At 42.8% G+C, this 13617-nt stretch overlaps 1 long non-coding RNA gene across 2 annotated transcripts in view; it reads right to left on the bottom strand.

Annotated features, from left to right (window-relative positions):
- Positions 1-1135: 1135 nt before the first annotated feature.
- The window catches only part of LOC125919455 (uncharacterized), a 33544-nt gene continuing 21062 nt past the window's right edge, over positions 1136-13617 (bottom strand). Inside the window, exons 2-6 of one of the 2 annotated variants that reach the window (XR_007456792.1) lie at positions 11685-11791; positions 9578-9638; positions 3341-3440; positions 2861-2893; positions 1136-1388 (exon numbers count right to left, since the gene is read on the bottom strand). This is a non-coding gene — a long non-coding RNA (uncharacterized LOC125919455). The remainder of the gene's footprint in view (positions 1389-2860; positions 2894-3340; positions 3441-9577; positions 9639-11684; positions 11792-13617) is intronic. The other variant, XR_007456794.1, reaches the window with a different exon arrangement.

Below are 13617 nucleotides of genomic sequence, written 5' to 3'. Positions count from 1 at the left end.
CTCTGGCGCCTGCTGTCTCCCCCCACCCCCTACCCTGGCGCCCAGGGACATCCCAGATCTCAAACCCACCCAGTGACAACTCGGGGGCTCCGCGCCAGGGGCTCTCAGGCCGGTGAGGTTCCTGGTCGTCCTCTCACTTTACGGGCCCAGCCCTGTCTCCCCCAAGCCCCTGACCCACCCCGCCACTGTCTCTCCATCTTGCACATTGCCAGGAGCCCAGAACTTCTCCTCTCCCCACTTGGTATCCCGCTGTTCTTAGGGTCCCCTCTCTTAACTCCCCTGAGTCCCTCCAACACTCCAGTCTCCGGGAAGCAGTCAGGAATCCCCAAATATTTGGTATCCTCACTAGTCCTCCACCTAGTAAACCATAGCACCCTTCCCATTGCCAGGAACCTCTCACTCCTTCACCAGGAAGAGGTGCCTGCCACCTGGAAGACTGGCCCCTCCAGGACCAAGGGGCTCCAATGCCTGGTTTTTCCTGAGTCCTTACAAAGTCCATGGGTCTCCTTCTTCCTTAGAACTCAGCCCCCCACCCTCCCTCTTCCTTCCCCATGCTCCCTTCTGTGCCCTCCCATGTCTTCAGAGGCCCACCATAGCCCACTGGGCCTCTACCACACCATCTGCTCCAGGGACCCAGCCCAGGAACAGCCTCTTCTCTTCTGTCTCCCTGCACAGCCCAGGATTGCACCTGATAACAGCTCATGGACTGACTGAGCAGAACATTCCCCCAGCAATGCAAGCCCATTGTATCCCCCTTGGGTTCCACCCTGCTCCTAAGCCTCCAGCCTAGAAGGCTATCCCCAGATACTCTGTATCTGGTGTGCCAATCTGATCCTGAGAATAGTTTAAGAGGGATGATACCATGGTTGCTGGGAGGGGACTGCTATGGGACCCTGGGGAGTTTCTCTCAAACTATCATAAAGGAGATACATATAAACCCATTCTCCTTCAGAGAGCCACAGTTTCTCTCCCCCTTCAAGCCTCTTCTCCAGAAATCACCGTGCCTAGAAGCTGAGCGCTCCTAGAGTAGAGGGAGGGGTGTAGGTGTGCAGGGAGAGAGGAGGGGCCTACTTTCTCTGCGATGAAGGCGACACCTAGTGGTTTCGGGGGGAAATGAAGGACAATGCCATTTTATTCTTAGGTATGATATTTCTTTATTGAACACTGGCTGACTTGCACAGCTGTAAGGGTGAATACAAGAAAAGGTGAATAATACAGCCCTTACCTTTGAGGAGCATGTAGCTGGAATCCATGTCAAAGGCAAGACCCCGACAACATCTTTTGCCCCAAGTCCAGTAGAAATAGCAGCCTTAGGACTTCTTCAACACAGAGGGATGGTAATTTCAATTCCAGCTCCCAACGGCTAGTAAAAAGGGATTTTGTCCTATCTGAGCAAGAAAGCAAAGGATAAAAAAGTCAAAAGGGGATAACCTGAAAAGACATGGTTCTAACTTCAGACCATGTCAACCAAATAATATGTTGTAAGCAACTACACACAGCTTAATAAGGGAAACAAATCCAAAATGACACAATATCTGCCAGAATCTGTGAATTTCAGGGACATGAGGAATCTTACAAATATATTGTTCAATTCCCTCATTTAAAGATAACTGGAAACTGGGGTCCAAGGCCAGCTCAGTCAGTAGAGCATAGGACTCTTGATCTAGGTGTTCTGAGTTCAAGCCCCATGTTGGCTATACAGCCTACTAAAAAAAAATAATAATAATAACAACAACAGAAAACTAAGTCCCAGAGAGGGAGACCACTCCCCCCCCAACCCTAAATGGCTTTTTAATAGTAGAGACTGGAATCCAAGTAAGGCACTGTACAGATATTCTCAAAGATGGGGCTCTGTACAAATACCCTGCTAACTCATGAACTTACCACATGAAGCTGTGCTTATAGGGTAATGGCCACCAAAGACCCAGACAGTTCTCTCTGGAACACCTACAGACCCCAGTAATGACCAACACCACTGTTGCCCAGACTCCCAGACAAGTTCAAGTACATGATATGTCATTATTCTGAATATTAATGACAACTGTAAGTTATGTTAGGGGTTAAACTTTCAATCATCTTGCCCTTTCCTTCCTCCTTCCAACTGGCCACTAATACTAGAAAGCGGGAAAGGGCAGGAAAATAAAAGTTAATTACTTAATGTAGTTTCGTATTAACATCCAGTAAAAGGTTTTTGTTTGTTTTTTCTTTTTGAGGGTAGGCTGAAAGTACTATGTAAATGAGAACTTTGGTTATCTATATATTCCCATTATCCAAGCAATCACTGCTCTCATTGATGTGGACAATAAGATTTGGGCTGTATTTGGTGACCCCACTGTAATTCATACAAAACCTGAGAAATCTAAAGACCCTCCTGGCCTGAGCAGCATGCAGTAGGGTCCATCTTTCTCTCTGTAGGGTTGGTATGGCCTCCTACTACTTCACAGACACCACTTATCATTTCTTCTAGGATAGGGCCAGCCCAAACACCTCATTTCTGACCCAGAACTAAACTGTTGAGCATCAAATCAGCTAGCTGCTATAAGCTGCTGTGGTTCCCAAGCTGCCCTGTTCCTTAGTGGAAAGAAGTCCTACCTCCAATCACACTCAGGCCAAAGGAGGCTCAAGACCCTTGCTGGGTTCTGGGACCACCCATGGGATCCAGGCTCATGCTAATCCACTCCATGGCAGGGCCTGATGCTCCAAACTGACTTCTAGTTCAGCACTGACCAGTTTTACAATTTACCTGGTTTCACAGCTAACTCTGAACCCTCGGGTTTGCCCCCCACCAGACCATGCCTCCAGACCTACAGGATTCCAGCGAAACAAAAAGCAAAACAAAAAAACAAAAAAACCCACACACCTTCCAGTCTTCTCTCTGCTTGACTGATCTGACCTGCAAAAAAAGAACTTTAACTATATGTGATTCTCTCTTGCACACAAGACAGACAGGTCCAAAGGAACCTGCCAACAGAGGGCAGGGAACAGCCACGGAAAGCAAGATAAAATAAGGCAGAAAAGATACATTTCATATGCAGCATTTCAGTAAAGGGAAAGGAGGAAGCAGTGTAAAAAGAGAAACACAATGAAACATATTGAAGCAAAGAAAGAGTTTATAAAAATTCTGCATTATTTCTTTTAGCCCCAGTGGGAGAGACAGAATCCTGAAAACAGGTCAAACTCCAGTTCACCTTCTCATAATATTCAGTATCCTCAAAGAGGAGCTATTATTGTTTAAAAGGTCAAAGGTTTATACTTTGAGTTCACACATCATTTTCTTCTATAAGTTAAAAAGGTTTTAAATTTAAAATATTTTCAGATCAGATCCCTGCTTCTAACTTACCTGTCTATGTATGTATTTGGAAAGTTGAACTGGACCATACCCTGAGGGCAAGAAATACTGGTTTTGTGAAAAGACAGTCCATGGGTAATTCTATGGATTCCTAAAAAGAAGTTGAAGAATCGTCAGGAGAAGCAACTGCGTATGATTCAAGTTCCAGGTGAACCTTTTTTTTTTACTAGTCTGCTCCATCAAAGCCTAGACCAGCACATGTATGCATGACCAGTGGTGTCCATTGTTCTTCCTCACTTAGCCTATTTCCCAGGTACATTTACTGCTTCTCTATGTTCCTAATACCACCCTTCACCATTATTACCAACCCTGGTAATTACTTACCACCCCTTGGGAGTATCTGATAGCCTAAAGTCTCAGATAGAATATTCTCTTTTATATTTCCTTCTCCACTCCATTTAAAAGTCTACTTTTTTGGGGGGCGCCTGGGTGGCTCAGTTGGTTAAGCATCAGACTTTGGCTCAGGTCATGATCTCACCGGTTTGTGAGTTCGAGCCCCATGTCCAGCTCTGTGCTGACAGTTCAGAGCCTGGAGCCTGCTTTGGGTTCTGTGTGTCATTCTCTCTCTGCCCCTCCCCCACTTGTGCTGTGTCTCTCTTTGTCTCTCAAAAATAAATAAACATAAAAAAAATTTTTTTAAGTCTACGTTTTTTTCACAGAATCTTTCACTGAGAAAAAGAGGCCTATTTTCCCTCACCCACAAATATGTCACATAAAAAGAAGCAAAGGAAAGATGATCACAACAGCTTCTAGAGAATGGAAATGTATTCATCACTTCTTAAATCTTTTGCTCTATTTAGAATTTCCCAGAGAAGCCACAGACTGGGAAGAGGAGGAGAAATGTGAAGCAAGATCTGACCAAACTGTACTTTTCTGTGCATGGCTGCAATATGTCATGAAAAAACAAAGAAGTAGCTAGCTGTGGCAATGTAGGCAGACTAAAAGCAGGAAGACCATTCTGAGGCTCCTGGAGAAATTGGAGCATGAAATGCTAAGTGCCTTATCTAGGATGATGGAATAGTAATGGAGAGAGAGAAACACATATGAGAAAATATGAAGGAAGAAACAGCAGGACTTGGTGGCAGCCTAGGTCTACAGGATGAAGAGGAAGGAGTCAAAGGTTACCCTAAGGCAGGGGTCACACAGGCAAAGGCCAGGTGGAAAATGTCAATGTGAGAAGCAGCTGAATGGGGAGGAAGCCCCATGAAACCCCAGCTCCAACTAAAGTGGATGCCCCCACCCTGGGTTGGAGCCCAGAGCTGCCGGCTGTTACAGTTTTCCCTCTGGACTGTTTGAACAGCCTCTGTGACAAGTCTCTGGGCCTCCCGTCTCACCTCCCTCCAAGCCATCCTCCACAATGTGTTCAGATGCCAAAGTGGCCTTTTGAAACAAAAACCTAATTATGTCACTTCCCTGCTTAAAATCCTTAAATGGTTCCCCATGGAAAATGTGTTTTTCAAACTGTTATTTTTAGCAGCAAAACCCTTCTTCAAATAAAAATGCAAATGTAAAACGGAAGCGAAGCCCAGCTGCCCAGATGAAGTAGTAGCGGCAGGCCCAGAAACCAGTGCCCCCTGCCCTCAGTGCCTTCTCAGACCGGGCTGCCTCTGAACCTCTACCCTTCAGACAGGGGGAGCACAGATCTTCCACAGCGTACGTAGGTAAGATGGTTTCAAGGAATCCATTTCCAGATCGCCGTCTTCCTTCCTAAAACGGACCTGCCAAAGAATGACCTTGTGCTTACACAATCCTCCTGCTTTATAAAAGACAGGCATGTCCCTCGCTCATGCCAAATCTAATTATGATGAATTGTTCTAGGGTGTGAAAACTGCTGGGACACCAAGCAAAGGGATATATAAATAAAGATATTGATCTAGGCAAACTTTTAAAGATTAATCAAGGTGCCTTAAACTAATAGGGCTTCCTGCCTTTTCCCACCATATACATATTTCTGTTAAGGGCATAACAACATTGGAAATGGCACATTTAGCCCATGCTGGGATTCTCTACAATCAGCACAGACAAAGGAGGATACATTAGTGACCTATTTTGTCTTAAAAGTAACTGGAATACACTTAAAATAGCTAGATTTTACTGTATATAAATTATACCCTAATAACTTGACTTAAACCAAAAAAAGTAGCTGGAAAGTTCTGCAGGCCACCAAAAAATTCAGATACACTAGGGGCACCTGGGTGGCTCAGTTGGTTGTGTCCAACTCTTGATTTTGGCTCAGTCATGATCTCACAGTTCGTGAGTTCAAGCCCTGCATTGGGCTCTGTGCTGACAGCATGGAGTATGCTTCGGATTCTCTGTCTCCCTCTCTCTCTTTCAAAAATAAATACATAAACATTAAAAAAATTCAAATACACTAAATAAAAACCATGGATAAAGTTAAGTAACTTATTTAGTATTTAGTGTGCTTTATTTATAAGATAGCTACAAATCTTACTTACAAATCATCATGAAATATTTGTTCCAATTACAGTCAATCCTCAGTTTATTCCAACTTATAAAATGATCAATATATTCTATCTCCTATTAACAATACATAAAGTCACCTGGGTGGCTCAGTCAGTTAAGCATCCAACTTCAGCTCAGGTGATGATCTTGCAGTTCGTGGGTTTGAGCCCCACATCAGGCTCCGTGCTGGCAGTGCTTGGGATTCTCTCTCTCCCTCTCTCTCCTGCCCCCTCCCACTCACACTGTCTCCCTCTCTCTCTCCCTCTCTCTCTCTCTCAAAATAAATAAATAAACTTAAAGAGAGAGAGAAGCTTGGATCATAAATATGAGATTTCAACTTAAAAAATTGTGTGAGTAGGTTATTATTATTTTAGGGAGCTCATGAGCAAAGAAAAGTTGGAGGTCTGTGGCTCAAAATAACACTTTGAAGGGTGCCTGGCTGGCCCAGTCTGTAGAATGTGTGACTCTTGATCTCAGGGCTGTGAGTTCAAGCCCCACATTGGGCACAGAGCTACTTAAACAAATTAAAGCGTGGCTCAGTCAGTTGAATGTTAAACTCTTTTTTTTTTTTTTAATATTTATTTATTTTTAAGGAGAGAGAGAGAGAGACAGAGTGTGAGCGGGAAGGGGCAGAAAGAGAGGGAGACACAGAATCCAAAGCAGGCTCCAGGCTCTGAGCTGTCAGCAGAAAGCCTGATGCAAGGCTCGAACTCACAAGCCGTGAGATCATGATCTGAGTCAAAGGCGCTCCAGTTGAGCGTCCAACTATTGATTTCAGCTCAGGTCATTATCTCATAGTTTCATGAGCTCGATCAAGCCCCCTGTCAGGCTCTGCACTGATAGCGTGGAGCCTGCTTGAGATTCTCCCTCTCTCTCTCTCTGCTCCTCCCCTGCTCGCATTCTCTCTGTCTCTCAAAATAAATAAACTTTAAACACTTTTTTAAATTAAATAAAAAACAATAAAATAAAATAAAATAACATTTGAAAATCAATGGTTACATAGTGACTCCCAATCCTACCAGATGTTAGTCTCCCTTCTGCTAACAATTTTTTTTTAATTTTTTAATGTTTATTTATTTTGAGAGAGACAGAGACAGAGTGTGAGTGGGGGAGGGACAGAGTGAGGGAGACACAGAATCCAAAGCAGGCTCTAGGCTCCAGGCTCTGAGCTCTCAGTACAGAGCCTGATGAGAACCTCAAACTCACGAGCCGCAAGATCATGACCTGCTGAAGTCAGAAGTTTAACTGACTGAGCCACCCTGGTGCCCCATCCCTTCTGCTAATAAATATTTTAAATAACAGCACCTTTACTAACTAAAATGAAATTCATAGATAATGTAAGCTATCTATACACATAATTTCAAAACATCAATAAAATGTCCTAACTATAATATAAAACAGAAATAAAAGACAATAGCTGGTGGTAAAATAATAGGTATTTTAACACACAAATAGTTGGATATAACTATGATAGAAGACTCAAGGAAGCACTCAGATGTTTGCATCTAATTATAAGGAATGAGTAAATTAGGATTTAAGAGAAGATCAGAAGCCATTCCATGAAAAAAAAAAAGTAGATTAAACACTAGTGTTAGGATAAGTAATAACAGACCAAATTATTTACATAGGATACCCTATACAAGTGTTTGATGGAACATTTGAGAATCACATTGAACTCAGGAGATCTAAATCATGCAGAATTCAGGGCTTTTGACAAACAAAATTTATTGCCAGTGTTGAAGTACAAAGACTGACAAGATAAAATTCTTTCTCTTGTGGAATACATAACCTAACAGGACAGGTAGAAAAGTAAATACCTACTTTAAAATAATATTCCTAATTACGTGTATCTGTTCTCACACTGCAGTCTAGCATCTGTGGCCCAACTACAAAACCTCCCATCACCATGGCAATGAAAAATGTCCCACAAATGTCCAGAATGCCCCTCCACAAGCAGTACCACTGCCATTCAGAACTGCTGGCCTACAGGTTAGAGAACAAGCTCATTAGCGTATCAGGACCTGGCCCCAGCTTTTCTTTCCAGCCTCCTGTATGGCCACAGTGCCTAAACTAGATGTCTAACATCTATCTACAACTATTTGTAGTTCCCTAAGTTGGTTTTTCCAACAGGCTAAAAGGTCTTCTCTTCCCTTGCTTTCTGACTAACCACTCATCTTTGAAGCCTTGCAGGCCACTTTTTATAACCCTTACTACATTGTTTTTAAAGTGAGTAGTTACTTTTATCTGTCGCACTAGACTTTACATCTTTACCATGAGGTAAAGAATTCCATCATGTCTAATATTGGATTATTATTATTATATTATTATTATTATTATTATTATTATTATTATTATTATAAACACTGGAACCAGTGATAGGTAAATTTAACTTCTTTGTTGAGCACCGAACTCATTTGGGCAGAAACATAACCTCCCACCCTATCACAGTCTTGATCTGTGCCATGACAAATGTCTCCTTCCCACTCAACAGCATGGACAGATTCTATAACTCTCTGTCCCCTCCAGTTTTGTAAAAACTCAATCCAAGCCAACTGGCTTAAAAGCCCATCTCAGGTCCAATGAGAACTCATCTCCTCCCTTCTTCCAGCCCAAGCTTGAGCTGTGGCTTAAGGAACCTGAAGCTGGGAGGACAGTATGGTCCCTTCTATGGTTTCTCCTTCTCCTCTGCTAGTTCTCTAGAAGGTTCTCTAGAAAGGTTCTAGCTCTTCAGGGGCTGGGAACCAGGAGGAGAGCAGAGAGGAACACTAAACAAGGTAGTTATTGCAAACCACTGCTGGCTGTGGGTGACAGGCCATTCCAGCCTGTTCGGCAGAGAGCAAACTGCCACATCTCTTATGGGGAGCTTGTCTAAATTCTCTAAAAAAAAATGTTTTTAATGTTTATTTATTTTTGAGAGAGAGACAGAGTGTGAGTGGGGGAGGGGCAGAGAGAGAGGGAGACAGAGAATCCCAAGCAGACTCCAGGCTCCAAGCTGTCAGCACAGAGCCCGACATGGGGCTCAAACCCACGAGCCCCGAGATCATGACCCTAAGCCGAAGTCAGCCACCCAACCGACTGAGCCACCCAGGTGTCCCTGTCTGAGTTGTTTATAAAGTCCTGTGAGGCCTTTCCACTGAGCTGTGCCCTAATGTAGATAATCCTCTTCCAAGTCACTTCCTTTAAGCTTTCTAACTTCTTGAATGGGCTACCAGTAAGATGGTTGAAGCCCAGCTATCCTTTTCAGGGTCCCTTTGACCACAAGAAACGCATATATCCTTGTTAAGCCAAACAGAAGGAATACAGGCTTCTCAAATATATGCAGAGCTGAACAAATCCACTGTCCAAACAGATAATCTAAACAGGAAATGAGAAATCAGTCTCTCCTTTATGTAGACTCTCTTTGATACCTTCTTGCTTAGTTTGGGGACAAAAGGAGGGCTAAGTACACCCTGTTGGGCTCATGACTCCCTCGCTTGAGTCATCTTATATCTTAACATAGACTGCGAATGAGGTGGGGTGATAAGGAATGGGTAGAGTTAGTGGTTGGAAGTACCAGGGCCAGATTTGCTACCTCTCTGTAAGCCCTGGAGAGGGTGACTGACCCCAATTATTAGCAACTCTCTCTAGAACGAGTGTTACTTAGTGTTTCTTTGTCCCCATCTTTGGACCCTAGTCACCAATTCTGGGCAAAAATAACGATTCAACTCAGTATCTTCTACAATATGCTGAAATGAACCAAAGCTTATATGAAAAAAAGCAGCTCACCTGCATTCCAAAAAGAGGAGGCAAGGTCATCTTCTGAGCGAAAGAACCAGCAATTAAAAGTCTAGGTGGAATAAAGAAGACAGAATCAGACTGTGGATAGAACATCAGATAAAAGCCATGGATAATTTCTCCCCAATTAAAAAAAAAAAAAGGCACATACACATATATCACACAAAAGTTTGCATAACATTTCAGGGGCACATGGATCCCAGCTCTTCTAAAATATCCGAAGGAGCCAAAGGACCCCAGACTAACAAGTTTTAGGCTAAGAGAAAGCCAAGCAAGGAGGTAACAGTTCATTGTTTGTATGTGTAGGAAGGAGTGGTATTTAGGCAAATACTAAAGGTCAGACATTTAGGGACATGCAGACACCCAGAAGCAGTCCATGCCAGATGCCAGTTTTCTAAATGCCTCTTTTAAATGTTTAGTTATTTTTGAGAGAGAGAGAGAGAGAGAGTGTCAGTGGGGGGTGGGGGGAGAGGTGGGCGGGGTGGGGGGGAGGGGTGGACAGAGGATCCAAAGCGGGCTCTGCACTGACAGCCATGAGCCAGATGCAGGGCTTGAACTCATGAACTGTGAGATCATGACCTCAGCCAAAGGTGGATACTTAACCTACTGAGCCACCCAGACGCCCCTCTAAATGCATTTTAATCCAAACTATTCTGATTATTTAACACAATTCAACTTATTTTTCTGTATCATGCCATGATATAGCCTTCTATATAGTAAATATAACAAATAATTGAGGGAGTTCAGAAAAAGGGCCAAGTATTTAATTATGCCTTAAGATATAGATATTGGACTAGAAATTAATAACACTGATTATCTCCCTATGGGTAATGAGGTATCTAAGGGACAAGATGGGTAGGAGATTTTTTTTCATTATCTACCATTTTGTACTTCTTTAACTTTGTAACATGTGCAAGTATTATTCAAAAATTTTACTTGAGGGGCGCCTGGGTGGCTTGGTCGGTTAAGCGTCCGACTTCAGCTCAGGTCACGATCTCGCGGTCCGTGAGTTCGAGCCCCGCGTCAGGCTCTGTGCCGACAGCTCAGAGCCTGGAGCCTGTTTCAGATTCTGTGTCTCCCTCTCTCTGTGACCCTCCCCCGTTCATGCTCTGTCTCTCTCTGTCTCAAAAATAAATAAACGTTAAAAAAAATTAAAAAAAAAATTTTACTTGAAAATTCATAAACAAGTATAAAAAATATAACATTGATATAGGTTGGTTGATATTTTGGATGTTTTAAAGGAAGGCAATGGGACATCAAAGAGAAAGATGGCATTTCCTTAAATAGGTAAACCCACATGATAAGTCCCTCATCACTGCACTAGGAATTTTTTAAATATTAGAGGGTGGAATGGTGACATCAGAGCTGCTACGGACTAAATGTTTGTGTCCTCCCAAATTCATACGTTGAAATCCTAACTTCCAAGGTGATGGCATTAGGAGGTGGGGTCTTTGGCAGGTGATGAGGTCATGAGAGTAAGCCCTCATGAGTGGGATTAGTGTCTTTATAAAATAGACCCCAAAAAGCTCCTTCACCCATGTGAGGACACAACAAAAAGACCACTGTCTATGAGGAAGCAGGTCCTCACCAGACATGGAATCTGCTGGCACCTTGATCTTGGACTTCCCAGCCTCCACAACTGTGAGAAGTAAATTTTTGTTGGTTATAAGCCACCAGGCTAAGGTAGTTTATTATAGCAGTCTGCATGAACTAAGATAAGAGCTAAGAGGCTTTTCCTGAAAACCAGCAATTTGGGACAAAAAGATAATAATGAAACATTATAGAAAGTATAATCCAAGATGAGCAGACCAGTTAGGACTAGAATATTTTATAAGGAATGGGTATCAAAAAAAAAAAAAAACAAAAAAAAAAACAAAACCTCTCCAAACATGATTTAGATAATTTCACATATAATGTGATAAAAACAAAGCTAAGATTGGTTGGGGTATCTCTGGACCAAGAATAAAGTCATGAAAACAATTTGATTTTCCACAAAGCAAATCCTGACCAAACACCGGACAAGATGAACTGTAAGGCTGATTTAGACTATTCCTTGAGGACTGAGGCTGATTATTAAAACACATACATACATACATACGCAGTCGGATGAGACTAGGGCTCTAAAGACAAGTGTGATATGTATGACTGCAAGACCTCCATATGAGTAGATGAGTCAGTCATTGTCCTCAAACACCTGCTAGGTTCCTGAAAGAGAAAAATGGAGTGGTAATGTGATGCCAGCCTCTCCCACCAAATGACAGCTGAGAACATCTCTCATCGACTCTGAGAATAAAACTGTCTAACAAAAAGGGCACAGAAGGTTGCCCAACATCTAAGTTTCAAAAGAAAAGAACCTGATGTTTTTCTTTTTAATATATTTTTTTAAATGTTTATTTATTTCTGAGATAGAGACAGAGCATGAGTGGGGGAGGGGCAGAGAGAGAGGGAAACGCAGAATCTGAAGCAGGCTCCAGGCTCTGAGCTGTCAGCACAGAGCCCGACGCAGGGCTTGAACTCACGACCTGTGAGATCGTGACCTGAGCTGAAGTTGGACGCTCAACTGACTGAGCCACCCAGGCACTCCTGATGTTTTTCTTTCAAATCTAAACTTTAACACTAAACTGACAGGAGTCAAATAAACAAATTCCAGAATCCCCAGATCAAAACCTACTTATAAGGAAAATACATGTAAATTGTACTTTGTAAATTATAAAACACTGTATAAGTGTTAATTATTATGATAATTACTAGGGATATTTCCTACCCAAATAATGAACTAGCCCCCACCATCGGCAGTTTGAGGTCATATTCTGGAAGGTGAAGTGTTTTAAAAGAATGAGTATGTTTGTTTTATAACATTGTGCAAAGGTTTTCAAATTTTTTCTCTCTTCATTGAAAAGAATGAGAAGAGGAGCCAGTCAGTGACACATAACTAAAAAGAGTTTAGAAACTGTTAAATTCAGTTCAATATAACACATATTTATTGAGGGGCCCTCAAAAGATACAGTTATGTCAGAATGCAGTTCCCCGCCTCGCCCACCCTTAAGAAGTATACTAACTAGGAAGAGACAGACACCCATTTGTGTGGCAAAGTGATTATGTGAAGTAGGAATGGATGTGCCAGCAACCCCAGTCAGTCCGCACTGTTTCTTATCAGATCCACTCCTCTCCCTTTCCAGTGAGGCTGGCACTCACACATTGAGTCCTCAGCATTGAGCCCCTGCTGAATTCAGTCAACGAGAGGCACTGGCAGAAAAGATGGAATCAGAAGGAAGTCGGAAGCCAAAATTTTCTTCCCCTTCTCCCTGTCTCGGCCAGCACCTCTGACAGAAGCTGTGTCATGCTAATGACCCCAACCGCCCTAGGCTGGCCCTCCAAAGTTTCAGCTACTAACTTATCCTGGCCTCTGGGGTTCCTCTCCTGGTTCCTTCAACCTAGGGATGACAGCAAAGTCTGGCTGTTGTTAATCTCCGGATTGCCTCACCTTCCCTTGAATGGTTTCTCAGCTCCTCCTTCACTTTTATAGCTAACTCTCTGGATGAAATTCCCTCTGGTTTCAGCATTTAGAGTGATTTCCATTTTCCCAGCTGGACCCTAAATGTGGCAACTAAATCAAAAGTGAATTTACTAGTGTGCGTCTGGGTGGCTCCATCGGTTGAGCATCTGACTTCTGCTCAGGTCATGATCTCACTGTTCCTGAGTTTGAGCCCCATGTCTGGGTCTGTTCTGACAGTTCAGAGCCTGAAGCCTGCCTGGATTCTCTGTTTCCCTCTCTCTCTCTGCCCCTCCCCCACTTATGTTACGTCTCTTGCTCAAAAATAAACATTAAATACAAAATTTTAAAAATAATTTACTAGTATTAAGAGCAAAGACCGATTCCAAAATCTGCTAAATTCAAAGTTGACGACTATCAGTGTGAGTCCAGATGAGTTATGCAGAGAAGTGCAGAGACAGATTGATTTTCTACTTTTACCAAAAGAACACAGGAGAGAAAAAGAGTTTGGGGTAAAGAGAGAGAAGAGAACATTATG

This window comes from Panthera uncia, chromosome D4 (genome assembly GCF_023721935.1).
Source record: "Panthera uncia isolate 11264 chromosome D4, Puncia_PCG_1.0, whole genome shotgun sequence".
In the NCBI taxonomy this organism is placed as follows: domain Eukaryota; kingdom Metazoa; phylum Chordata; class Mammalia; order Carnivora; family Felidae; genus Panthera; species Panthera uncia.
This window is presented reverse-complemented; position numbering and strand designations above follow the sequence as displayed.